At 44.0% G+C, this 27,093-nt stretch overlaps 1 long non-coding RNA gene across 1 annotated transcript in view; it reads left to right on the top strand.

The window, feature by feature from the left end:
- Positions 1 to 27,093, top strand: part of LOC121092245 — an 85,733-nt gene that overhangs the window by 42,351 nt on the left and 16,289 nt on the right. Inside the window, exon 10 of the long non-coding RNA XR_005829231.1 lies at positions 788 to 1,040. This is a non-coding gene — a long non-coding RNA (uncharacterized LOC121092245). The remainder of the gene's footprint in view (positions 1 to 787; positions 1,041 to 27,093) is intronic.

The raw sequence follows: 27,093 nt of genomic DNA, 5'->3' as shown, positions 1-27,093 counted from the left end.
TTTGGTTTAGCAGTAACCAGCCTGGATAGGGGGAGTTGTGTGACGCTAGGGACTGAATGGTGAAAGTCTGGCCTGGATTTGGCATTTTCATTTTCCTGCTGTGTCCTGGAGTCAAGCAGAATAGACTGCTAGGAGTCAGTTCCGGTAATGCGTAGGATGCCCTGGCTCACCGCAGTCTGTAGCTGGTGGATGTGTGGGCGATGCCAAAAGGCTCGATCCCAGAGTTAATAAAGACACAGATATTTATTGATTTGTCTCTGCTGTCCTCAGCGATAAGCAGGTCTCTTTCTGAGTCCTGTTCTCTCCTCCTGCTCAGATGGAAAGTGATTGTGATAGAAAGAACTTGTGACCCCTAAAAATGACAGTTGGGGACATTTTTTTTTTTTTAATGAGTTTGGTGTTTTTCCTCAGCTAACTGGCTGTGTGCCAGTTAAGCCTGGTTCTGGACCCCTCTCTGCTGTCTTGCATGAGCTGCAGGACTGTGCTTCCTCCAGAGAAGTGAAACAAGGAGCAGCTGCTCAGAGTATGTGTCGAGCAGCATTGTCACCGCCCGTGTGTGACATTTGCAGCTCCCGGCTGCACGGGTTTGGGGGTGCACACATGGTATTCTCCTCATTTCTAGGCTATCTAGAGTAGCTAGTCTCCAACCAGCCTTCTGCTTAAGTAGGAAAGTTTATCAAAACAGTGCTTTGTCAGAGTGATGCTTTGGAGACTGTATCCTTTCAGAGCTGACACTAAACCTATGGAAATGCATCACTTCGGAAATCCCGTTATTTCTTAATTGCAGGACACATAAGTGCCCAGCTTCGGACAGACCCGGGTGGGCTACAGGATTGTGCCGCTGAAGAAAAGTTTTCTTCTGACCTGCAGCAGCAGCAGAGTGACTGCCAAAGTGGGGCTGTGCCATGTGCCCAGCTCCAGCCACCAGCCCACGCTGGGGACATGCCGACCACTCAGTTGGTGCTGTCGTCACCATGAGCCCGACTGCCTGGGTGCTGGGCACCTTCCCACAGGGGATCTGGTCCAAAAAAGCATCAGAGGTAAGCTCAGGGATGGCTGCGGGGGGGCGGCCTGTGGTGGTGTATTTTACCATCACAATAAAGCCTGTAGGCTGGCTGGGAGCTTTAAGGGCAAGGCTTTCTTCTTCAGAGAGGACAAAGGGAATGCAGGTAGGGAGTAGTGATGACAAAAAGTGGGTGGTTAGCATTTTTCAAGTATTTCCAGCAAACTCAGCTTCTCCCTGCATTGCCCCATCCTGGGATTCCAGTTCTGCACTTACAGCTGAAATTGCTGATGAGGAGGAGGAGGAGGGGACCTTCCCGTGCTGTGCCCAGAGCCGGGGCCAGCAGCACCCAGGCACTAGCTTTCCAAACCAGAAGATTTCTTACTTTGCCATATGGGAATTCAGAGCGCTCGCTCTGGTGTCTGTTCCTTCCCTGAATTACCCAGTGGTTTTTGAGGTTAGCACTCTGTGTGGAGCAGGCTGGATTGTACTTACAGATTGGTGCTGCCATGGTACCACAGCACTGCAATGAGATGCCCTGCGAAATGCAGAGAAGCAGAGACAGAAGATGTAGGGGGAAAAAAAAAGACATTTACATTTTTTACTTGGAGGAGTAAAATAAACATGGGAATGTTTCCCAGGAGAAGAGCTTGTTATGGTATATCTGTAAAACTGCAGAGGATTGCATGTGTGGTATTTGCAGAAACATGTCACTCTCAGCCATGAGCCAGTCTTCTGTGATGCTGCCTCTGCACAGACTGCATGAAGCACGCCAGACTGATTTGTCCCAAACTGGCAAAGTACTTAACCTCCTTCTAATATTTTATGGTCAAAAAAGATCAAAACAAGGGGAAACAGTTTTCAGTTACTTGATTATTTTTTTTGGCTGATATTTCAACCACAAGTATCAAACCTTGAACCCTGGGTTCGGGTTTGGGCCCCCCACTGCAGGGGGGACGCTGGGGGGCTGGAGCGTGTCCAGGGACGGGCAGGGGGCTGGGGAAGGGGCTGGGGCTCCGGTCTGATGGGGGGCGGCTGGGGGAGCTCGGCCTGGGGAGGGGGCGGCTCAGGGGGGCCTGGTGGCTCCCTACGGCCACCTGACAGGGGGGTTGGGCAGGGGGGGTCGGTCTCTTCTCCCAGGTAACCAGCGACAGGACAAGAGGAAACGGCCTCAAGTGGCGCCAGGGGAGGTTCAGATGGGGGAGCAGGAAGAATTTCTTCACGGAAAGGGTTGTCAGTGCTGGACCCGGCTGCCCGGGAGGTGGTGGAATCACTATACCTGGGGGTATTAAAAAGACATGTAAATGTGGTGCTGAGGAGCATGGTTTAGTGATGGACTTGGCAGTGCTGCGTTAACGGTTGGACTCTATGATCTTAAACATCTTTTCCAACCTAAACGATTCTACAATTCTGTGATCTCTGAGTTTACTGGAAAAGCCATTCGTGATGTTTCTACTGAAAAATTTAAGTGAGCTTTACTGTGCAGGAGGTTTCTTTAAGGTGTCCACATTGCTAAGGCAACACAAAGTGGGTGAGGTTGAGATCTGGTCCATACGTTCCAGGATAAACTCCTGTGCCGTAGGACTCTGCACTCAGACATGCCTTACTGTACTCTTCATTGTATTTTGTTGCAGCTACAGTGCTTAAGTACAGTTAGTTAATAAAGGTAATTATGAGAATAATAAATCAGGAAAGGTCAAATTTGATGAACTGTGGGATGTTTGCTACTTTTGGTATTGAACTGATGAGTGTGTTGCAGACACGTACTGGTAAGAAACTTGAAGATTCAGTGCATTGTAACACAAAGTACATTTTTCTGTCTTCACAGCAGTTATTTGATTAGCATTGTTTATCTTGGATTCAGAACCTGGAGTGCAAATAATCATTGAACCACTGAGTTCAAACAGGTGATGTGGAGGAGTGTGAATGAGGTCTAAGAGCAGAGGCAAGTAGGGAGAAAGAGGTGGGGTAAGTAAGGGAGTTGAGTACCTGATGTGGAGGGAATTCAAGGCTGGACAGTATTATCTTTTTGCCACCTAATTTCCCGGGTAATGTATAAAGTTCCGTAAAGTGGAGATCTTTATGCATATGGCTGACAGGAAAGAGAACAAAGCCATTAGCGGGACCTTAAACCGTTACTGCTGTCTGCTTACTGTGGACTGAACTGTGAGGCATTTCCATGTGGAAAATAAACCTAGTAGCAGTATTTATTTTTACTGACTTTGGTTTAGTACCCAGGAAAGGCCCTTATGCCTTCTGTTACTAATTTGTCTGGATGCCCAGACTCTACTAAAGTATTTAAAAGAAGTATTTGTAACTTCAGATCAGGAAAAAAAACCCCACTTGTTACTAGAATCATCTCAGCATCTCTACTGATAAGAGCCCACTTCTAAACTGGTGATTACATACTGGTTTTCACACTGTGCTCTCACATGCTAGATTTTCATCACAGAAAAATGTGGCTTATGTTGTTCTGATTACAATTCCATAAATGTTCCCTTGGAGCTGATTATTGAGCAAGTGGCCTTTTCTTTTTACATATGGTTAAAAAATGAGGCTGTAAATTTTTGGAAAAAAAAAAAAATCACACTAGTGACCTGATTTCAACTCCTCTGAAACTTTCTGAAATGCTCCAGAGGTGAGTGCTGGTGTGCATGGGGCAGTCATGACTCCGCACCTGACCAGACACGTGTTCCCTGCTCTGTACTCCCTCCCAGTCCATGTAGGAGCCCGTGCCACAGGCTGCTGGAGGTGGTGATCTATTTGCTCCATTCTGCGAGGCACAAACAGAATGAAGTTGTTGGGTTTGACATCCTTCCGTACCTACTTGCACGATGTTATTAATACTGCCGGGACCAGCTCTCGGGAAATGCTGTTGGCTGGGATCACAGCTGGGAAGAGCAGCAGTTGTCCCAGTGAGGAGTTCTCCCACTGGAACTGTTGAAGTGTGCTCATTGCTGAAAGGCGAGAGAAATGTGACAGCTCTGTTAAGGTCTGATTATCTCCAAAAGCAATAAAATATGTTGTTAACATGCCGAAAGGGCAATGCTCCCTTGTACGCATCCAGGCAGACAACATAAAGGCAAGAGTTATTGGAATCGTATCCCTAGGCATGTGATTCCATCGTGGACATTTACCCTGCATCATATACTGTTCGTAGTTACACTTCTTAAATCTGTGGAGCTGTGCTATAGAGGAAAGATGATTTTATGTTAAGAAAAGTCATTAGTCCTTAGTCTTTTCTTGACCATGCGTAGACTGATTGTGGACTTTGGATTAGTTCATTAAACTCCTATTTTAAAAGGTGGGATAACAATTCTGACCGTAGAGGAATGTTGTAAATTATAAATAATTTATATTTCCAAAACATCCTTCAGAGGGCTTTTCCTTAAAATTGTGTATCCTTACTCATTTTTATTGTGTAAGCAATGCAGAGAATAATACCAAATGTTATTTATGAATGCTTTCTCATATAAAAAGATGTAAATTCACTCATATTTGCAATATTTTTCATTTGTTTCCTTCAAACCTTCAGTCAGATGTTTTTGTTTATAAAAGCTAAAGGCCTAATTTTTTCTAGCATCACTAGCATCATTAAATTAATCCGTACCTGAATGCCAAATAAGCACTGTGACAGGTATGAATTCAGACGAGAAGTTTCCAGCACTTCTGAAAATCAGATTTATGTAAGATACTCTGAGATGGGAAACAACCGTCACTGCCTAGGAAAGCAAGGCGTGGTGGTGCTGGCAGCGGTGCATCCCTCCCGGGGGCCGTGGCTGGGGGCATCCAGCCAGGCATCCTCCTCCTGCAGGTGGCAGCGCTGGAGGTCGGGCCAAGCATCCCCCAGCCCGTCCCATGTCACAGCACTTACCTGGGAACCTGACTCCGCTATTTTCAAACTGTTGAGCAGACTGAAATGTTTTGGCTCTCATTAGACAGGTAGTAAAGTCAAATTTAACATCCAGCTCTGGATAATCAAAGAGCACAAAAGATCAAGTGTACTTAACATATTTACTTCAAATGACTCTTTCATATCCATTGAAGAATGCCTCTTATTCAAACTGTACCCTAAACTGCTTAGAAATAAAGAGGAGCAAGGTGAAGGAAAGTCAGGAAGTTTAGCCACAAAAAAAGCTGTTTAACACTTCAGAAAGGGAAAAAACTGATGCAGAAGGGAAAACTGCAGATGGTCGAAGAAAATACATCAAAGCATCTCTCTCTTTGGTTGTTTTTTTCCTAGTTTGGTTTGCTCTTATATCTTGAAACAAAAATGTTTTGTCAGTCTTGCCATTTTGGTGCTGTTTCATGGCACCACTAGCTAAGCTTGAAAGAAATCTTTAACTAGTGTTGTAGTGAAAATTCAGCGAAGTTAAAACTTAGCCATGCCTGGTCCGTGTTCTCCAACTTGTACCTCATCTTTGCTTGTTGTCTGAAGTAGCTACAGGCTTGTAAACAAAACACAGAACAGGAATTTATTTAATTCTCATGACAGTTTCTTGTTGGAAAGAAAAAAACCCATCATGTATAATAATTAGTGGAGAAAATAAAAATCTCATTTAACTGTATATATATATATATGCATATATATATGTATATATATAAGATATAAGCACAGTGAATATTATGAACCCAAATGAGTGAAGCTTAGAAATGGGGGATGTTAATATCTTGGTGAAAAAGATTATGACAGATGTTTTCATCCTGTTGCCCTCTCAAACAGACTTAAGTTATTGATGGTGGTCTTTGCTGTATTTTTGATTTTATTTAATAAAGAACACATAACTGAAGTCTAAATGAGATAAAGCAGAATCACTCAGCTAAATGACTTTCTTACAGACCAGCTTTTTCCTTGAGGTCTGAATGAGAACTGGCCTCTGACAGGAGGAAATCAATGCTTTTTGTGTGAAGATGCAGAGGGGAAATGTCATTTGCATGACACCATAGGAAGTTAGTTGGATGTATTTGCAGTACATTGTTTATTCTTTTTTTTTTTTTTTTTTTTTTTTTGCAATGTATATATTTATATGCAGTCATGTTAACAGCAACTGAATGAAACAGACCAGAGTTCAGTATAAGCAAATGGTAGGTCTTTTACCTGGTAATATTTTCCTTTCTTAAAAACTTAATATAGTGTGCAGTAGGGTTTCCTTATCTGACTGCTTGTACAAGCAAGACATATAAGTAAAAATGAGTATCATCTAAATTCCCTGGAGAGACAGCTTCCCGCTCCGTGGTGTGGAGAGGCCTGAATCTCCAATAATTTCAGTCAAAACCTTTACCCACAGAGGCAGTGGCTGAACAAGTCCCCTGGGTATTTATGGGAATGGGGCAAGGGAACAAAAATTAAGCATTTAAAAATACCTTTGGCCATCCTGGGACTCAGGACATATTTCAGGTTATTTTGATTAGCAGATCTCAGAGCAGCAGCAGATGCTCCAGCAGTGATGTCCTAAGGGCAGGGGTGGGTCTCCCGAAGAGTCGCACGTCTTTTCTCTGGACTGTTTGAAAAGGCTTACCATGAGAATACCAGTGCAGCTATTCCTCAAACGTACCTTTGAGCAAGATCGGTGTATTCAACTAGTTTAGTAGAAAAGCTGAATACTGGACAGATTGTGGCTTTTTTGGAGTACAGTGTTGCCTTTTTGAGTCTTCTCAATTAAATTAGATCTGTTGTTCTAAGTAGTACTGACAAAGTTGATCTAACCGAATGTGCTTTGACAGGGAACATTGTCTAATCTCATATATTAACCATATACTGGAAGATGACAGAATACAGCATTCTCTAAACACTGCAATAGGTAAGAACTCAGGTGGCACAGTGTTTCTCGTACCCAGAGAGAACAGGATGCCTTTGTCAAGCAGGCTTTCTGAAAGGCATAAATGGAGATGTAAGGTAGTACAGCTCTTTCAAGAGATATGCCTATCAATTCATCTCAAGAGAAGTCAAACTTATTAAACACAAAATGCGATCTATGAGATGCAAAAGACTCAACCCTGATTTCTTTACATATCTTCTTATTCCGAGGGTCAGCAGTGAAATCACAGCAGTGAGGGTATGCAACATTATCATACTCACCTTAAAGAAGTGAGGTGATCCCATCCCTGGATGGAAGAAACTGTTACATTGAAAATGGTGGGTTTGTGACGTTTTCAGGCCAGAAGAAGAACAGGAATTAAGAGATTTTTATGGAATAGCACACCTTAACTGCACTTGCCATGTGCCTTACAGGAGTGTAGAATGTGCCGCCACTTTCAGATAGAGAAATGGATTGGCAGAGCTGGGAAGGGCACTGGGTACCTTCAGCTGTGTTTTATCTGCCTGCCGTGAAACAGCTGGACAGCAGCTGAGCAGCAAACTCTGAGGGATCATCTTCTGCCCAGACTTTTGCTGCCTGCTTTCTCCCAAATGCTGAGGAGGGCTGTGCCCAAGCAGGAGCGATGGGGATGCTGGTTGGAGGCAGGGTCATGGCCATACACACAGTATGCGCAGAAAGGTGGTCAAGAGATCCATGAAGTGCTAGTGTATGCTCAGTCCTACTCTATCATTCACAGAGGGTCAGAGTATGGTTAGTTTTCTTTTCTTTTGTTTGTTTTTCACTCCTCTCCCCTCCCCTCCCAGTGCATGAGAACTGGTAATAAATAAATAAATGTAGTGAAATCTGAGGGACCTTCATCTTTCTACATATCCTTTGTGATGAGAATACTGAATAAAGGTATGGGCTGCAAAAAGTATAAAGAAGGCACATTCTTCATCTCCTTCCTCCTTTTTGGAATGTTCCCATGCTGTAGGTCATGCGATATGCTAAAAACAATTATTTATGGGGAAAAAAAGGGTTAATGGCCTGATATGCAAATGATCTAACACAAAAGAATTCCTCCTCTAGTGATGCTGGTTTCTAACCTCTGTTAGACTCTTACCACCACTAGCGACATAGGAGTATGGCAGGAAATTAACTCCCATCCAATGTTGCTTCATATCTAGCAAATCCAAAAGACTGCAGTTGGCATAGAAAAACTCGGCGGATGGTGCAGTACAAAAGTCCCTAAAAACCTTTGTCATGTCTAGAAAAGAATATGAGGGCACTGCCATGGGACAGTGGTGCAGCATCTCAGTACAGTGTGCCCTGAGGATTTACAGTTCGTTACTGACCACCAGTTTTGTGTTATGTTGCACTGTCGTCGTATGTAACTTAGAAATGGTGTCTTTACTAGATGAAGTTACAAGAGGTGACAATAAAGTGAAAGCAGCAGCTAACGATTTCCCAGGCTTTGTCTTCTGCAGACACTGGTACGCTCTCTGATGTAAAGCATCAAGACCTGCCTGGCCACCGCTGATGTGGGCTGAGCAAATACCTTTGCATCAGGACTGAAGAGGTGAAAGCTGCAGTGAGTTAATGTACACTCTTGTCAAGAGGGTTAAGTGCCTAAGTTAAAGACTATGAGTTTGGACAGTTTTTAGTGCCTTTGACATTCACTGTTGGTCTGTCAATTCTCAGGAACAAAAAACGTGCTTTGGCTATCAAAATCTTTGTGATTGGAGCCTTTTCTGTTTGCCAAAGAACTTGAAATCCAACTGAAATTAGATAAAATTGAGTCATATTAATGCTGAGGGGTTAAAACCAAGAGGAGGTTGTTTATCGTTAATAAATGTTAAGGCAAAACTTAAAAGCTCGAGCAGATTTTAAGACAAAGACATGATTTGCTACGACAGTGGAAGGTGACCCTTTCAACAGCCTATGCTTGCGTGAATACACAGCAGCATGCTGTGTAAAACAGCTGCACAAAGGTCCCTGCACCCGCTGAGCCGAGCCCACACGCAGACCTACGCATGCACAACCTAATGGCCTGTGGCTGCGCGGGTGCTGTGGCTGTGTGACCGTGGTAGCTGCCTGTGGACACAGTGCCCTGCCACGGCACAGACCCACCTGTGTGGTGGCACTACCAGGTAGAGCACAGCCACCAGCAATATAGCCAGGGTTGTTTGGACCCAGGTTTTTGCTTGAATATGATTTCTGTTGCTTCTAATGAGGCAACGAAGATCAAATTGCACATTGGAAGAAACTATAAACAGCTCCAGGAACTGATTTCTAGGGCTGGATCCAGATGATCTTTAAGGTCCTGTCCAACCCAAACCATTCTGTGATAATATGATGCCTTCAGTCTACGTGCCCTGGAATGTTGTAAAGCCATGGGGCTTTTGACTGAAGAATTGTGGAAGAGCTGTATAAGGTCAGGCTGACGATCTGTCTTGCAATGTCCTGACTTGGAAAATGGCCATTAGGGAACATCAAAGGGAGAGGATGAGGATAAAGTAGTTCTTACTCACATTCCACATCTTATACCTACACCTTTGCATTAGGCACCCATTGGCACAAATTTTGCCAGGAGTTTGCCTACTTGTTTTCTGAACACGTTCAGACTGTGTTTTTTCAAAGCATTCTATAGCAATGAGTTCCAAAATGTAATTACATGTACTTCCTTTTGTTCGTTTTAGAACTGATGATAGATAATTTAATGTTACATTCCTTATTGTGGGATTACATGAATGATTAGGTTTTTCCTATTCACCCTTGATCTGCCATTCATAGTTTTACAAGCTTCATCGTAACATCTCCCACTCTACATATAAAAAGACTGTATGCATCTCACATTTCTTTAGCATTTGATAAGCCACCAAATATTAAAATAAGAAAAACATCCCCGTAAACTGTAGCATCAAAAATATCCACAGTTGAAAAATGGCTGGAGATTTGCACTGACTCCAGCTGTTTTGGCCCAACAGAGATCAGCCTGTGGGCAGATTTACACCTGCAATTACAGAAACGGATCTCCCTATGTGCAGGGTGTTTGAAAAAGTAAGAAGTAACTCTTGATCTTCCTCAGTAGTCAACCTACTGTCCTTGCTAAGGTATAGGAGCTGGTAATACTTGTATTTTATTGCCTTTGGCACAGACACAGGGCTGGGGGAGGTTGCTACAGGAAGAAATGAGCAGCACAAACCATGATTAATATGAAATAACTAATTGGACCAAATCTCTAGAGAGAGAAGTCAGGATTAGAGATAAGAGAAACACAAATCTTTCTGTTTGTTCTTTTGAAAGGAAAGACTACTATTGTTTAAATTTCTTCTTATTGGTATGCGAGGTACAATGTGGCGACATTTTCTTCCTGCATTTTGTTCACAAATGTTTAAAAGGGTGACCTTTCAAGTTGCTTAATGGATATGCCAAATACCTAAATATCAATCGTTTCTTTTAATAAAACATTGTTTCTGGTCTGTCTTGCTTTATGGAAAGAAGATTTTTCAGCCTGTTTCCTAAGCAGCTACTGGAGGCAATCAGCTGTTTCTAAGACTGCATCCATGAATGGCACAGCTGGGCGTGTGGCTGCAATGCTGCAGTGTTCAGGACCTGCTATGGTACTAAAAAAAGGGGGTTGACATGAAAATGTTTTCTTTGAAAATTAGGGTCCTAGAAACCTGATTGTGCATTTGTTTGTTCAGATTATAATTTGGATGGGTGGGAAACTGCTTAGGCACCTGCAGAAGACTTTTATCTTTAATTTTTCTCCCCTACTCTACACTGCAAAACCAAAGACTTTTTAACTATTTGGAAAGTGGGAAAGAGGAGAGACAATCTCAAAAAAGGATTTATTGCCTGGTAGGGAGGACATTCAAGTCCATGGCAGGAAGCCTGTGCTCTCGTCTCTCGTGGATGTGGGCACAGCAGACCACAATGCCTCGTTTCTCTGAAAGTCTCCCTGGTTTTCATCGATACTTTCATCTAGTCGCTGAGAAAAAAAATTCAGTTGAAAATGTAGTTGAAACAGCTTTGTTCTCGTAAGTGTTTCTACTATAAGAAATCAGCCTTTTGAGGGAGGGATAAATTATATTACAATTTCTTTGCTGGCACTACTGTAGGTTCCTCAGAGCAGAGACTTGTTTGTGTCCATACAGCCCAGGTGGAGCTGGGCGCTTGTCCTTCAGCCACTGCAAAGGTGCCTGCCTGCAGTCTGCTGCAGGGCAAGTTAATAAACCGACAGAAATTATTCAAATGTCACATAGCTGCATGTTTCCCATTTTAAAAAAATAATCATGATATTATAAGCTCCATCCAGTACAAGTGATGAACAGCACTCCCATTGGAAGTCAATGTTTTTTAAAAGCAATGAAAATAGGAAAAAATACACTTGAAATGCCCAGGTTTAGAACATTTTGCCCCCTCTCCCAAGTGAGGGGAGCTGGTTGCTCCTTAATTACAGATGGGGAGAGAAACACATTTCTCAGCCCACTGGAAGTTTGAGAGTCCTGGTGTTCAAATGGAGAAACAGCTTTAGACAGTGTGGTTCAGCGGGTTCTGGCTCCCAAGGTCCTGTGACAGCTGCTGGGACAACAGGGCAGGTGAATTGCCATAATGCAATTGCATTTACTTGCATGGATCTGGAACCCTCCATGAAACTGGAAATGTAGTCAATGTACAAAACAAGAAAACCCATGCACAAAAGATACCTGTTATTACTGTTCTTTTCCAGTGGTCGCTTCAGGTCTCTGTAATCTCTGAGCCAGAAGAGCTGGGAGCAGCTGAGCAGCATCCTGCGGCTTGAAGGCTGCCTGCTCCCTGTGCTGGGAAACTTTCGCTCTCTGAAGCCAGTGATGGCCTCACCATCTTTTGAATGGTATTTCTGCTTACCACCCACAGTATTTTAATGAAGTGGAATTTTGCCCTGGAAAGTCAGGGCTCTCCACTCAGGGGACCTTTCGTTCCATTGCAGCTTTGAGTGCACGCTTGGAGAGAGCAGAAAGACAAGGGCAGGTGTTGAGTCTTAGCATGTTTACAATGTAGCTTTACATATAGTGCCATGTGTGAGCTGCAGCTATGAACGTACACAGCAAACTGTGCATGCACACCACATACCATAACAGCCTTCTACAGCGGCCACATGGCATTAATAAAATACATTAGACTTTGCATACAGTACTTTGATCAACCCTTTCCCCCCCCCACAGATCTGGTGTTAGGATTATCACGTTACGGGTATGTTAAATGCACATAAACACACCGCCAAGCACATTGTCAATGTAGACGATTTGCTATATTCTGAAGTAAATATGTTTTGACAGAAAAAGAGAGATCTGTTGTAGCGTGTAGACAATCTTACCCCAGAATTACAGCTTTGTGTAAAATGTGAAATGTGGCAGTGCACTAATTCACATCGGCAGTCCTGGTTACCCTCTGAGCTCCTGCTCTGAAGAATATTAACAGATTGCTGAAGTACTTCATAGGATAAAATGGCTGAACTTCCCTGATCACGCAGTTACCAACCAGAGAAACACACTTCAAACAAAAATGTATGTTTCTTCTGAAGGGAAAAAAGCCTAAGTGGTAGAAGAGTGAAAGCTTGCCTTTGCTTTCTTCTGAAAAATAAAATAGCCTATTTGTACATTGATTTATCAAGCTTATCCCAAACCATCTTCCAGCCAGGATTCGCAATCCTCTGGTTTTGTTTCTCTGCATGCTACAGCACACAGATGTGGCTTTCATAATGGAAATCAATACATCTGCAGGATGCTTCCAGTGCTAGTACAGTCCATGGCTTCTTTGATTAAACTCTACTAACGCATAATTGTCTGGATTGCCTTGCCATTTCCCTGGCAATGCTCACGCAGCTTTCTAACTAGGAAACATTCCATCAGGGCATTAGAGCCCCATACAACACATGCTGGAGAGAGAAAATGACCATCCTCAGGACAAGAAAACTTGTAACATGCAGCTTTAGTAGCCGATAGGGAAGTAGCCACACATTTGTTTCTGGCCCTGGCTCTGGGGGCAGATCTCAGCTTCCTTTGGGTTTTGGAGCTTCTATGAGGGATCATGACTATGGGCTTTCCTGGTGGTTCAGCACAGCCCCGTGAGGTTAATTGCAAGAGGTGACTTGAACGGCTACAAAATCCCAGTTTCTTCCAAGAAAGGAAGCTGCTGGCAATGTGCAAGGGCAGGCTGCACCCAGTCTCAGTCAGAGATGTTGTGGTCCTGTCCTGGGCACCGAGCATCTCCTCCCTGGCCCTGCCCCACTGAGCCCGGGTGCATCTCAGGTACCCCGGTGCCTGCTCCTCTTTGCTGCTCCAATTCATGCAATATGGTCATAGTAACAAAACAATTTTCAATGTGACGTTATCCTCTGGCAATCCATGGCTCAGGCTTTCTCCAAGCAGGGAACAGAAGGAGAACTGTCATGTTAACATTTTAGCTGACTCCAACCTCCTCCTTTTTTCTTTTTTTCCAAGGCTGTGTGTAAAAATCCGCCTCTAAAAAATCCGTTCTTCCCTACACTGCCAGATGAAACTGCTATACAACAGTTCTCGTAGTATGTGAAAACCCCTGCTTTTCACAGGGAGGGTTTGAGTCACCAAATGTCAGTGTAAAACCTAAGACAACGGGTGAGTCAGGATGATTGCTGTGGGCTTCAAAAGACATCTTTCAATCCTACAATGTTGCACCAAATCAAAATTGTTATTTTGAAAGATTTATATCTCTGCAAAGTGGACCCATGGTGGCTGGATGCCAGCAGCCATATTTCAACCCCTTCTTTCCTTTTTTAATGATAAGTAAACAATTGGAGCTCAAGACCTGACTTTTTCTGTGACAAAGAGATAAAGCTTTAGTAGTAGATACAGGAGGAAATATTTCCACACAGGCAAATCTGCAGTTACAGAGAGCAGCGAGCAGGGTTTTCTGTTACACCGTTACAGACCACTTTCATCCAGAAAGTGTAATAATGCCTGTGTCCTCTGCTCCTAAAGGCACCGAGGAAGGCGCTTTCTGAGACCCACCCCATGGGTCCCCCCTCAGCCCCTTGCCCAACAGTGCTGCCACAGGCTCGGCAGAGTGGCGGGGTGGTCACACAGACCATGGCCAGGTCCTTCCCTGGTGGTGGCACCAGCTCCCGTGTCCGTGTTGTCCGTTCCAATAAGTGATTCTCCAGAGATCAGGTTTTTTTGCTACCACAGAGCTCTTCTGATGTTTTTTTGTTTTTTCTCAGATGAACTTCCCAGCCATCAATGGCCATCTGATGAATGCCTGAATGCTGTGGTGTCTCTAATCACTTGGAATCACTTGGGAGAAAGAGAAGATAGCTGCCAGCACCTCTCTAGGGGATAGTACTGCCCCATTGAAAGCTAAGATGGGAAGATATGATAGACAAGCTCAAAACCACTCTGTTTCCAAGCAATAAAGATATTCTTAGGCTCACTTATATTGCCAATTAAAGAAAGGAAAATAAAAGCTGTCCTTTGGACTAGCAATCAACCCGCACAATTCTGGTAAAAGCAATTGGAAGCAGCTTGCAGCAGAGGATGAGGCTCGACACCCAGCTAGAGGAGGCAGGAGCCTTGTGCCTTCCCAGCCCGAGCCCGGCGAGATGCTGCAGCCAGTGCCCGGGCTGCCCCAGAGAGCAGTTGCCCACCAGTTTCACCAGCATTCCCCCAGTGCCAGAGGAAGCACTGCTTCACTCATGCAGGTGGCAAATGCTGATGGAATTATGTGGCTTCATTTTTCTGCTTCTGCTGTGTGCCTGCACTGTTTCTTCAGAATTTGGAGTAAAAGGTATTGGTATGGTTTTATGCTGCGAAGGTTTAAAACAGTTCAGCATTATAATTCAGTACCTACACTGCCTTTTGAGCTGTATCATGCTGTACAAGATGTGCAGGGGGATTTCTTTCCTGCTGAGGTTCACTCATTTAATGTGGACACTTGCCAAGTATAGGTGTTCCCAAATGTCAGTGTCCTGGTGACAGAGGGACCTACAGCCAAGGACCAAACCTCACTGGCTCACTTCAGGATACTGGTAGATAATTTGTAGTGCTGATTTTGCCTTTGTGGGTTTTTTTCAGATGACCAACAATGATGGAAATAATAAATAATTAATACGTAATGGAATACTGGCTTGCTAAGGATTTGGCTTTTGCAATCTGCAATGTACTGATGATTAAAGTGTTAATAATAGCTCATGAAGTTTGAGATTTACTGGAGTTACTCCTCTGTCTTTTTGATCAGGCAAGCAATTGCACATGGGCAATTTAGCCAACAGAGATTTATTGTCTAACAAGGCCACAGCCTACCTCAGGGGCTGTGTGTAGCCTCCTGTGACTGATTAAGTACTCCAGCTGTTTTACGACCCAGTTTGATCAGCATGTTTCACCTTCCTTGGTTCCTTAAAACCAAAGAAAACAGAACCAGACGAGCACTGCAAACAAAGCACAGGGAAGTACTTTGCATCCCAACTGCGTTGCCAAGGCAGTCGGGTTTGTGGCCTTTGCTAGCTGGGTCCGCAAGTGTTTCTCAGGGCTTTTTTTTTCTTTAAAAAAAGTTGTTTTTCACATGTTTGGGGTGTAGTTTTCTTTGTACCAGGAGCTGTATTTGTATATGAATGCTGGAATGTGTAGACAAATAAGGCTGTCTCTACTCCGTCTGTTGTGAAACGTGCCATAAAAACAGCAACTAGAGAGTACTGTGCAATTTATACTATGGACACATATGCTGTCTGGCTGCAGCTGTGCTGGGGGTGAGCTCTCTGCCCATTCCCAGCTGCTGATCATCATCCCAATCTGCCCACAGAGCTGCATGTGATCACTCTCTAATCTCTTTCATCCAGAATGAATGTGCTAAGCAAACAGCTACCCTATAAGTAGCTTAAAGCAACCCAGCTTCTCTTGCTTGCTCTGGTTCCAGTGCCTGAGCAGCTCTGTGGGTAGATCTGGGCAAGCAGCTGCAAGGAAGATAAGCAGGTAGGATTGCACTGAGGCTGGTTATCCCCTCAGCTGGTGTGAATGTAACTATAAAAGTGAGTTTGTCTGTGTGCTAGGTGATGTTTGTGTATCCAAAACAGTCAAAGACCAGAGATCTGATGACCAGTACTCCAGCAACCTATAATGAAAATACATGCAGACAGACAAGGTGAATCCATAAGAAGAACTACTTACAAAAAAGTGAGGAGTTTATGCAATGTGTGATGTTGGAAGATGCAAATGGTTCAGTTCAATAATCCAGAAATCTTGTTTTAGGGGATATTTGTATGTTGTAGGAGATAACTGAGCAAGATCTAAATAGGAGCTGTAGTGAATTAGACAAGATTAAGGTAGACACTGTAGTGTTTTTATGCTACTTCCAGGGCGTGAGGGACCACGCTTATTCAGCTAAGGCAGGTGGAGTAAGTCCCCTGTGTGTGTTGTGCAGTGTGGGTGCACCAGAGCCTGCTGGTGATGCTGACTGCAACAGTCAGTGGGTGACAGCATTGCTGGCTACAAACTGCCCAAGCAGATCTGTTGGTGCTCTTCTGCTTTTTCTTGCTTGGCTCAAGTTCTTCGGTGGTGTTCAGGAGTGTTTCTGTAATCCCAGGGAGAGGTACTGGTGCAGGTGTTCTCATTTTATTTTGTACCCACAGGCTTTATTAATACTTGAAGTTTTACACTGGGTTAGGAAAGCACACTCTGCTGACGGCACTTGTGTGCAAGGCTTTGGTTAGGTTAATCCTATCAAGCTGTGACCAAGGCTGTGTGTTAACTTACACAGAGTTTAATAGCTGCCAGTGGCACTGGTGCTGTTGTCTGCACCGATTTGTGCAGAAAGGATTGCCAAGAGGCAGTGCTGCCGGTGGGGTAAAATCATCGTGTTTCATGTGTGCAGTTGCAGGTGTCTCTGTGCTAAAACGTCTCCTGTAGTGCTGCTCGAGAGCACTTAGGTGCTGTAGCATATCACTTGCATTAGGCTCTTGAGCTGAACAGAGCAGCAGCTGGTTAGACCCTTCCCTATACCAATACAGGGGTGGGGGGATCCCCAGCAGGGTACCCGGCTCACATACCGGGTAAGGAAACCATCCTCCTTATCATGCTGTTGGTTCTTCTGAAGTTCAGGTATTTTTTTTTTTTCTTAAATAAGCTATTTGTGATTGATTGATACATGAACAGAGATGGCGTAGGCAGCAGCCGGCCGATGCTGTCCCCCTCGGGGTCCTGCTCTCCAAACAACCCAAGCACACCGCAGCTGGCCTGCCTTTCTTCAGAATGTGTGTTTTAGAAGCTGTTTCTCTTGTGTTTCCTTGACCTCAGTGCTCAGCCTAGCATCATTTTAGGGAACATCAGGTTGTATTTGGGGTATTCAGTCCCTGAGTAGTTTCCTTCTTGACCTTTTCTCAACCAAAGTGAGCCCACAGAAAATAGATTGAAAAGACAGCAACTGGAAGAGGAGAGAGAGAAACAAAGGGAATGTATACAAGTCGCTGCTGTGCCTGGAAAGGACCAGGTAAATGCATCAGGCAGATAGGCACAGTAAACACTAACACAATAAAGGCTGGAGATTTTTCAAATTGTTTTGGAATATAAGCTTAATAAACATAAGAAATCATCTTTAGCTATAAAACTGTAAGGTAGGTTTCTCCACTCTGTTAGCTTTTTGGCATTGGGGCTTGATTCCTTCATTCAAAGCAAGACAAACTCTCCTAATCCTTGCTTGGACCTCGGGGAGGGCAAGAGTTCTTTGGAGTATTTATATTTGCGAGGGATTACTTGTTTTGGTCTACATAATTTCAAATACCGTTCCTTGGTCGTTATAGATGGCCAGAGATGATTACAGCAATGAGAACATTCACAGCAGCTAATTCCAATGTCCTTCTAGTTATCATTGGTTAACTTCCATCAGCCAAGTAAAAAACCTTGAAGTAGAACAGAGTAGTGTTTTACAGCTCCGTGCAGTGGAAAAAGCTCTAGGTAGCTGTAGCTGCATGGGAAGTTTAAAAAGAAATGTTAATTTTCTGAGGGCAATGCCCCTAACAGCAGCATCTAACAGCTGCAGGTGTTCCTTGGGACTCCTAACACCTGTGAGGTGAAGTTTTAGGTCTCCCTGAACAGCAGCTGTTTCTAGTAGCCCAGTGTCCTGAGCACTGTGCTTGGCCTGTTTCAAATACTGCATGTACTTCAGCTTGCTTTTCCAGGTAATATCCACACACCGTGAAAAAATTTCAGAAAAACATGGTCCTTGTGAACAAGAGGTGGGAGGGGGTGTGGGGACACAGGACCACGACTGATCTGCACTTTCCCTTGGTGTTTGTAAAGCTCTGCTTGTGCTACTGAAGCTCAACGTGCAGCTACTACAAAATAACTCGGTGATTTTGGAAACAAAGGGAAACCTTTTCTGTTCAAGGAACCCCCTTTTCATTGGCAAAGTGTTATAGTTCATGAACTCAGTCCACTAGACCAGACCAGCCTTGGAGAAGGAGGTGACAGCCTGATATATTATGGGAAAAATATACTTTTTTCAGAGGTGAAATACTACCTCTGAAAGTCTTGGAAGGCTCTTTTTGCCACTTGTATTGGAAGAGGCTTTGGGCATTTTAAAGGCTTATATGGGCAGCTTTCCAGGGAGTGGAAAACCAGCAGTACTGCAAAATGTCACACAGAGTTCTGGATGCAGGCTTTGTAAATGCAGCATTTTGTTCAGAAGGCTTTGAGATGCTAATTGGAAGCACTGCCCTTAGCAGGGAAGCCAAGAATTGGTTGCTCAGAGGAGTTTTCTCCACTAATTTTGCAGAAGCTCTGGCATTTGGGGGTCAGGCTCTGGAAGTTGTGGTGTGGAGTCTCCTCAAACCCGCCCTGTGAACACAGCACACCGGAATGGGTAGGAATGAACGGTGGGTGTCACAGCTGTCACTGGTGGTGCAGATCTGTACTCGGGGAGCGTGCAGATATGAGTGAGGTGTGAGCTGCTGTTGCCTTGGAGGCTGCAAGCTTCTTAGCCAAGTTCAAGTTTTGCTGGGCAGCATATGTGACTCTTGCACTGCAAAAGAGCTGCTGCCTTGAACATTTAAGTTAAACACTAAAAAATCATTAACTTTGAATCTGGTCTGTCTCCCCTCCCCTCCCTGCCATCTGTTCCCCCTGTTCTGTGCTCTCTGTTCTGTGATGGACAGAGATTGTAAGGTATGCTTGGAGTGATTACTGATTAACACCTTGATTATTGACAGGATGACAGGACAGCACGTACCCTGGGCAAGCTGGTAGATAGCGCAGGGGGAGGAGCAGGCAGCAGAGATGGCTGTGCTGCTCTTCGAGGGGGCTGGGACAGGCTGGGGGAACGGGCACACGGGGGCTTTATGAAGTTCTGCAAAGTGAAGCGCCGAGTTCTGTGCCCAGGGAAGGATAAACCTGTGCCCCAGTACATGCTGGAGACCAACCAGCCGGAAAAGGGCTTTGTGGAAAGACCTGGGCATCTGGGTGGCCACCAAGTTAACATGAGCCAGCGTGGTGCTCTTGCTGCAGAAGGGTCAGCAGCGCCCGGGCTGCCCCAGGAGCAGTGCTGCCTCTGGCCGGATGGGACAGACCCATTTTCACCATGAGAGTGGTCAAACACCTGAATGAGTTGCCCAGAAGGGGTTGTACGAGGTGATCTCCAGAGCTCCTTGCCAGCCTTGGCCATCCTCTGGCTCCTGTGAGCTGCTGCTGTAACCAGCAATGCAGAGGAGCACTTGGCCTGAATCCCCCCGCACAAGGCGCAGGGGCTCGGGTGCCTTCAGCTTGTGGGCGGCGGGGCACGTGCTGGGGCTCCAGACGGGGAGAGAACTGAGTGTGACAAAGCAGAATAGAAATGGATGTGGAAAAAAGTGGAAGGAAATGCTCCTGTGTTAGCCCTGGTTAACCAGTTTGCTGTGTTATCCAGCTGAAAACAAAGATGGAGCCAGGAGTCCAGTGGAAATCCTTTTACGCAGGGGCTGTGCTTCTGTATTTATTTCGTAAAGCACCAGTTAATATATGAATAATGGGTGTGTGATTATTCTAAAAAGAGCCTGACTGTTCTGCCAGGAAGACGAGGATTCGTAGCAGCCTTGAGGTTTTTTCTCATTTTGTTCACAATAATATAAATGACACTTGAATTAATATTCATGTTGAAATAAAATCTGAGGGGGCCTTGGTAGTAAACCAGTAAACAATAGAAGGAAAAAAGGCTTTTTATGGTAGCACAAAAATGCAAAATGAAGGGGAGATTGGGAGCTTGTTTTCTTCTGTCACGTATCCCAAAAAAACCCAGAACTAGCGTTATGCATTTGTGCTTTATTTTGCCTTTGCCCAGGGACATTAATTATCCTGAAACAGCACAAATGGGTGACAGAGCAGTGAGTTACCATGTGGAACGCAGGACGACAACTAAGGCATAATGAAACCTATTAAAGTGAAAGCCATTTATAAAATGATCAAAGGACTGGTTAGGCTGTGTAAATGCCTTACCAGGTACCAGAGCGTAGTTAGCCACTTGCCACACGGGACTAATGGAGCGCAGGCTGTGAATGTTAGAACGTGTTCAGATAATCCATTTACCGAAACGGGGAATATACTCTGTACTGCCTGGAGATGGTTTATGCTGCGGAATAATGACACTGCCTTTGTTTTCACATGTTTGATGTTTTCCTCCAGAATTAGCAATCTCACACCAGGAAGCAAAGCTTTCTTGTGCAGTAAGCGTTGCTGTTTTATTTGAGCAACCTTAGAGCATTACTGGGAAGTTACATTGACTGGCAAGCATTCCATACTTATGAACTGTGCTGATGAGCGCTACCCCTCCCATTCCTTTGTCTGTGTGAAAAGAAGGGATGCACACAGATTAATTATGACTGAGCTCTGTTTGTACGGAGTAAACTCAGCTCTGAATAGCTTTGCATATGTTGTTGAAGCAATAATGGTTAACAAGGAATGCGTTTTACTGCAATTAATACAAACTGAACAAGGATTACTCTTCCAACTGGTCAGTAACTATCACAAAACACTGCACGAAAGGTCATTATCATTACTAGGAGCCTGGATTTTGCAGATAAGCATTTGCTTATTGTATCATCTTTACTTAGACTTTAATGACCAGTGTACCAGCTAATTGTTGTTGCAGCAGTGATGCTTGTTTATCCTATTTTCTTTAGGTAGTTACGATGTACTCCTTCCTGTGATACCTGACCACCTTCTGGATGTGCAATAAGTGAGTAACTGGTCCACGGCCTTCTTTTCCTTCAGCTGCCCAGAGAAGAAATTAACTCCTGAATTTAATTATTACTGCTTGTGTTCTGAGATGCTACTAATGAAAGCAAGGACAGGAGGAAAAAAAAATGTAATGGAGGAGGTTTGTCCTGCAGGTTATCCTATTTATCCTATATACTGTTTTGGTTTAGTGAAGATGACCATAATGCATTTTTAGATTGGGAAAGATGACCTGGATGACTGGGAGGAATAGGTGGTCCCCTGTTTCACCATCCCTCCTTTGTTTACCCTTAAGGACCCCTTCATGATGTGGGACTGGATTAGGAGTAAGTGTCCTGAGTTATGAAGTCTGAACACAGCTTCCATCGGGATTTGGGTTACTTTGCCTGTTCACAAAGTTAAGAAGCATCTATAAACTGACTTTTCTTGCTTCTGCATTGAGGTATCACCCCGGTGCCTTGTTCTTTCTCCATTTGGGAGCCAATTAACGCACCCCCAGGGGAAAAAAAAAAAAAAAAAGAAAATTGAAGTCTAGATGAATACATCTTCATCTACCCATACAGCTAATAAAAGACCTGACTTCTGCTTTTTCACTTGACTTGGAGACAAAAAAAAGAAAAAAATGGTAGACACTAAAAGAGTTTCAATTGTCTGGCTGCATGAGAAATCTACTGAGCCCCTTATGTAGGCGAAGCAAGAACAAAGCAAATGAAGATGTTAGTACTTATACTATGCACTAATAGATACTTGACTGGGGGCAAGGCTTAGGATGGTATGATCTCTGCTATACAGAAAAATGACTATAGGTTTCATGGGTACACTAAGCAGGCTTAGCCAAAAGCCACACTTGCCATTAATTCCAGCTCATAAACTCCAGCATTGCAGAAGACCGTGCTAGAGACAAATATCAATGAAGCAAAATGACAGTCGGAGTTTTCAAGAAAAGTAGCAATGGCAAGAAAAGCAGAAAACAGTTGCAACTGCCAGGAAATGATAAAGCATCAACATCAAAGATGCATCACAGCACAAAAGTCAGTTACTCGATAACTTTTTTTGGCACGCGCAGTGAGTGGCCAAATAGGTGGAGAAGTGGCACTCAAACGTCATTCATATGATAGCTGGTAGCAGTTCAGTGAACATAAATTTGTTCATTTATTTAAATTTAAAACGCTTAGTGCACTTCTGGCTACTACTGGAATGGCAGTTTTATTATGCTGAGCTTTCGGACCAAATCAGGTGTTAGCTGTGCCAGCACTGTGTTGCAGCTGGCTGTGTGGGACGGGGCTAGGGTGGGGGGCTGCAGGCTGGTCTCAAGCTGCTCTGAGGGCGCTGGGGTGCCAAGCTGTGTCGGAGGCCAGGGCACCCTAGGCTGGATGTGCCCTGGGGTGGGGCAGGCACATAGTCTGCAGCGCTGCCTGTGCCTCTGTTTTTGAAACACTTGGTGCCTGGGCCTGTTTGGTCTTCAGCTGTGCTAGAGACGACTGGGGCTGCACGTCGGTGCCTAACCTTGCTTGTGCTGAAACAGAGACGTTTTCCACTAGCTTTAATGCAAAACATCTGGGTTCCTGAGTTTTATGTGTATTACTGATCATGCTCTGCTGTAATGTCTTGGTGAGTCATGAAGTGCGATTAACCCACATGCTAGAAGAACTGTAGCGTGTGCGGATGCTCTTCTGCGGGTACACGCATGCCCAGAGCAGCTCCTTCAACACTGCAGAGTCCAGCACAGGTCTTGTGCTGTCCTGTCCCCCTTATGCTATGGGCATAACCCACAGCCCATGTCTTGGTTCCCAGGTCCTGGCTTGCAGACCAGGAGGCAAAAGCTCTGTGCCTCAGAAATGATGCTGACAGACTTCTGTAGTGATGACCTCAAGCTTCCAAACAAAGCTGTGCTGTAACAGGCAGCAAGTGCTTCTCCAAAACATGAACGCCCCAGTCACGCTGAGCGGGCATGGCCTGGGGCAGTTTGCTTTAGCAGCGACCCCTTGGCATGGTTGTGGCAGGACATTCTAGGGGTGTAACAGCCTTTGGAGTCTGCTGCTCTTTAATACCTTGGTGTAATTTTATTGTAGCTGAATAGGATAAAGGGTTGCTTCAGGAAGCTTGGTGCTTTCCTTCTAGGAAGGATAACTGATAAGAGAGCTGTTTGACTGTCCTTTATTTGCTGGCAATATTGCTGCTGATCGTGGATTAAGTAAATATGATCAGTGAGAACCCTTTTGCCTTCTGTTAATTAATCTTCTTTCTAAGAACTATATTTTTCTACTGTTTTGTTATTTTTTGTTGGTTTTTTTGTTTTTACATCTCTCCCAGTGTTATTTATTCCTCACGCTTGTCTTCATTGCAGAGTTAAAGGGGAGATGTGATGTAGTCATGCTTAGTAGGAATCTTAGAATATCATGTGTCGGAAGGTACCCTTAAAGATCATTGAGAAGAACAGAAGGGTGCATGGATGAGCTATTAGAAATTCATGTCAATGGGAGAGTGACAGCTCTGGAGTTTTGTAAGGAGACTTGAATCATTGATAGTACAAGAGGCAGATGAAAACAAACTGACTTTCCTACCCAAAGTGGAGAGGGAAAAAGAATCCCTGGGTTTTGGGGCGGGGGCAGCCAAAGCCAGCATTTCCTTCATGGCTGATGTCCAAATAACTGCTCTGAAATCTACTTAATTTTGATCTCGTGGGATTTCTCGTTTCAAAACTGATTCTCCAGCATGCCTTCTTGATCATCAGAGTTTGGGGTGGAAGAAAAAAAGCAATAAGAGATCTGGTAGGGGGGAAAAAAACCCACTGACTGCTGAAAAAACACTACCAATCCTGCCAGTGACGTCTAGTTTGCTTACAGTTAATATTTTTTTTTCACCTTATTTCCTTAGAAATATGACTGGCTTTTCTTTTTCTCCTGGTGTCATGAAACCAATTTGCATCTGAGATGCATTTTCTGGGATCTCTGCAGTGATGAGACTGGCATTGCTTCTCTAAACAGAAAATGTTTCCTTTTGTGTTTGTTTGGTGCCTCCAAAATACTCCCAGATAATCTCACTGGCTGAGTACATGACAAAGTACCAGAAAAGTGTTAGTACACAAACGCTGACGCTCTTACAAAAGAGGAAAAGTGATAAATGCTTTACTGTATAAAGAAAATGATAAGGATGTATTTTGGGAACCAAACTGACAGTTGCAATACCTGTTAGCATTTTTATCTTAAGATCAAGGATGTAAGGAAAGTTAGATAACGTCTATCATTAAATCTGCACTGGTTTTCTTTAAAAAAACCAAACACTACCTGACTTTCAAAGTGTCTCTTATCAGAGATGCAAAGGAATTGTAGTGGAGTTTTCAAAAGCAACTGAAAATTAGGTACCTTTATTTCCTTTCACATAGAGTTAGCAAGACTCAGTCCTAGTTCACATATGCAAAACCCAGGGCTTTTCACTTTAGAAGTGAATATTTTTGATTTTCAGTCAAGCAAATAATACAAATTTCAGAGAATAGACATGCTTCTGCCATGCCGGGGAAAAACAAAACACATCTGAGAAACTGCTTAGTAAGAAGAATGCCGTTTTTCAGAAAACCTGTCTGGCACGGCATTGTTGCTGATTCTTCTGTGGTTTGTAGGACTATTTGTCATGTTTGGGGGTGCTGTGTGGATCTGGTGATGTTTGCCTGGATTTTCTGCCCACCAACACTGGTTGGAAACATGATGTAAATAAATATTTTGATAGTTGAAATTGAACAGGTAGTGCAGCAGCTGCTCTTCCCACAGCACCTGACCACTCTGCTCTCAGGTCAGGGCAGAGACAGCCTGGCCACCCGGCACCGAGGACTCGGGTGTCAGTCCACTGACTTGAGCACGTTTTTCACGGACTCCTTGGATGAGGCTATCATGGATACACACATGAGTGTGCCTGAAGAGTGGTCTCACAGTTGCATAGTCAACCTCCTGCATCTCACAGCTTCACCTGCCTCCGCCTCTGTGTTACCCCGGAAGGTTCGCGGGACCGCGGAACAATAGGAGTATTGCTCAATATATCAAAATTACAGAAGCAAATTATGATAAATTACCTTTTGTGCACCCACTGGGAAGGTTTCGCAGTGATCATTAGCCCTCAAAAAGTCTTATGCTTTCTGTGGTCATCTAATGATTGCACTCTGAGCTCCCAGATAAATCACGGGTGGAACAACGGGAGGGCCCTGTCACAGGCTGCGTGTAGAAAGATTCCTCACAGGTATTGTTATTATTTTGTTAAGTCCTGCAAAAGGAATAAATATCACTGGAATCTGGAAGAACTACCATAAAGAACTCTTTGGCGTTAATAGCCATTGACAGCAGGTAGGACTTCTTAGTGCGTTGTTGCTTCTCTTCTAGTGGTCAGCCCTCTGCTAATTATCAAAGCACAGAGATTTACCTCCTTTCTTTCGTTCTGTTCAGCTTCTCCACATCAGTATCACTTATCTCTTACAGGGTTACTGTCTGCACCTGTTAAGAGCAAGTACCATAGTTTTACATCTGTAATCTGTGGGCTATCTCTTCCAATTTGCCTCCCGCTGCAATTCATTACTGTAGGTTGTGTGTTTACACAAGTAATACAAGGTAAAAGCTGCCCTCCTGCTCTTCCCTGGGAGCCCATCAGCCTCTTATTCCTAATAACCTCTTTCTGTAGTGCTCGTTGTCATCCCTCTTCCGAGCTGCCCTTGTTTCTGCTCTGACTTGCTGTGGATTATCTGCAGACACAGGTGTCTGATGGATGTTGTCCATCCGTACATGCCTGTGGTCGCAGATGGGCTGTGGCTGGTCCCCCTGGCTGCCTGCCGTGGGCTGGAGGGCAGAAGCAGCTGTGCCCCCTGCACAAAGCTGCCTCCAGCCTGGCAGGTGGGACCACCAGCAAGGCTGCATACAATGTTCTGGTGGGCAGAGAGGAAAGCTACCCATGCAAGCGCAAAAAACCCAAAACAAAACACAACAAACCAAACCAAAACAAAAAAAAAACAAACAAAAAACCACCAACCCAAAACTCCAATGAAAACAACATCTTGGAACATACCATTTAAAAATATTCATATGGCTCTGTCTTAACAGCCTGCTTCATGTCTCTTACTCTTGCCAGTAGCCCTGTGCAGGCAGCGCTTCCTAAGCAGCTGTTATCCCTGGTTCTTTGCAAATCTGCTCGTAGCAACAAGGACATTAATGGCTTTTTGTGTTTCTGTAACAGGAAAATCATAGCTGTGAGTAGAGAAACAGCGATGTATGAATAGTCACATTCTTAGAATTATGCAATTATTTTGGAGGCTCCTGTTTTCCATAAAAGATAGCCTCAATTTAGCCAGGAGCTTTAAAACTTCCTAAGTTTAGAAGTTTGCTTCATTAAAGATAAACCCTGAAAACCTCCCTGAAAAGAAGGTAAATCTGACTTCACATGAAGCCTTCAAGTAACTTTAAATTGTTTCATTTTGAAATTAACTTTATTGTAATTTTGTAAGGGTCAAGATTCACAGAACTGGCCAAGTACAATTAATTTTCTCAAAAACAAATATTTTGGTGTTCTGGAAAGCTTAAACAGGTTTGTTTTTTTTCTTTCATACCTTCAAAACAATCCCTTTGTCTGTAAGCACCAAGAATACTAATGAGTTGAAAACTCCCTGAAATAATAGCTCAGCCTAACTATTAACTTTCAGGCTCTGAGGGTGCAGAGCATATTCTGCTCCAAGTGCAGATGGTGCTGCAGGGAAAACCGCTGGGCTCACCCCCAGCGTGTCTAGTGCTGAGATTTTTCCTATAGAGTTTTCCACTCAGAGTTAACAATCTGTTTTCTTTTTATGCAGCTGGTTACCGTTAAATAAAATGGATCGCTCTCCTTGCAACTATGTTGTGTCATTTCACTTGCGGAGTTGTTTAAACCCCACTTGCTCAGACCTCTTTTTTGACTTTCACTCCTGTATTTTTTTAAACCTTTTTTCCCCGAACAATATGATTATTTTGCTCTCTGAATATAACGATGGGATGAGTGAAAGGATCCTGGTGATACCAGGCAACTCTAAATCAAATCAATTTTACTCTCTCTAGTTCTGTGTTGACTC

Source organism: Falco naumanni, chromosome 8 (genome assembly GCF_017639655.2).
Source record: "Falco naumanni isolate bFalNau1 chromosome 8, bFalNau1.pat, whole genome shotgun sequence".
Lineage (NCBI taxonomy): Eukaryota > Metazoa > Chordata > Aves > Falconiformes > Falconidae > Falco > Falco naumanni.
The sequence above is the reverse complement of the archived record's forward strand: the minus strand, read 5'-3'. Positions and strand labels throughout refer to the sequence as shown.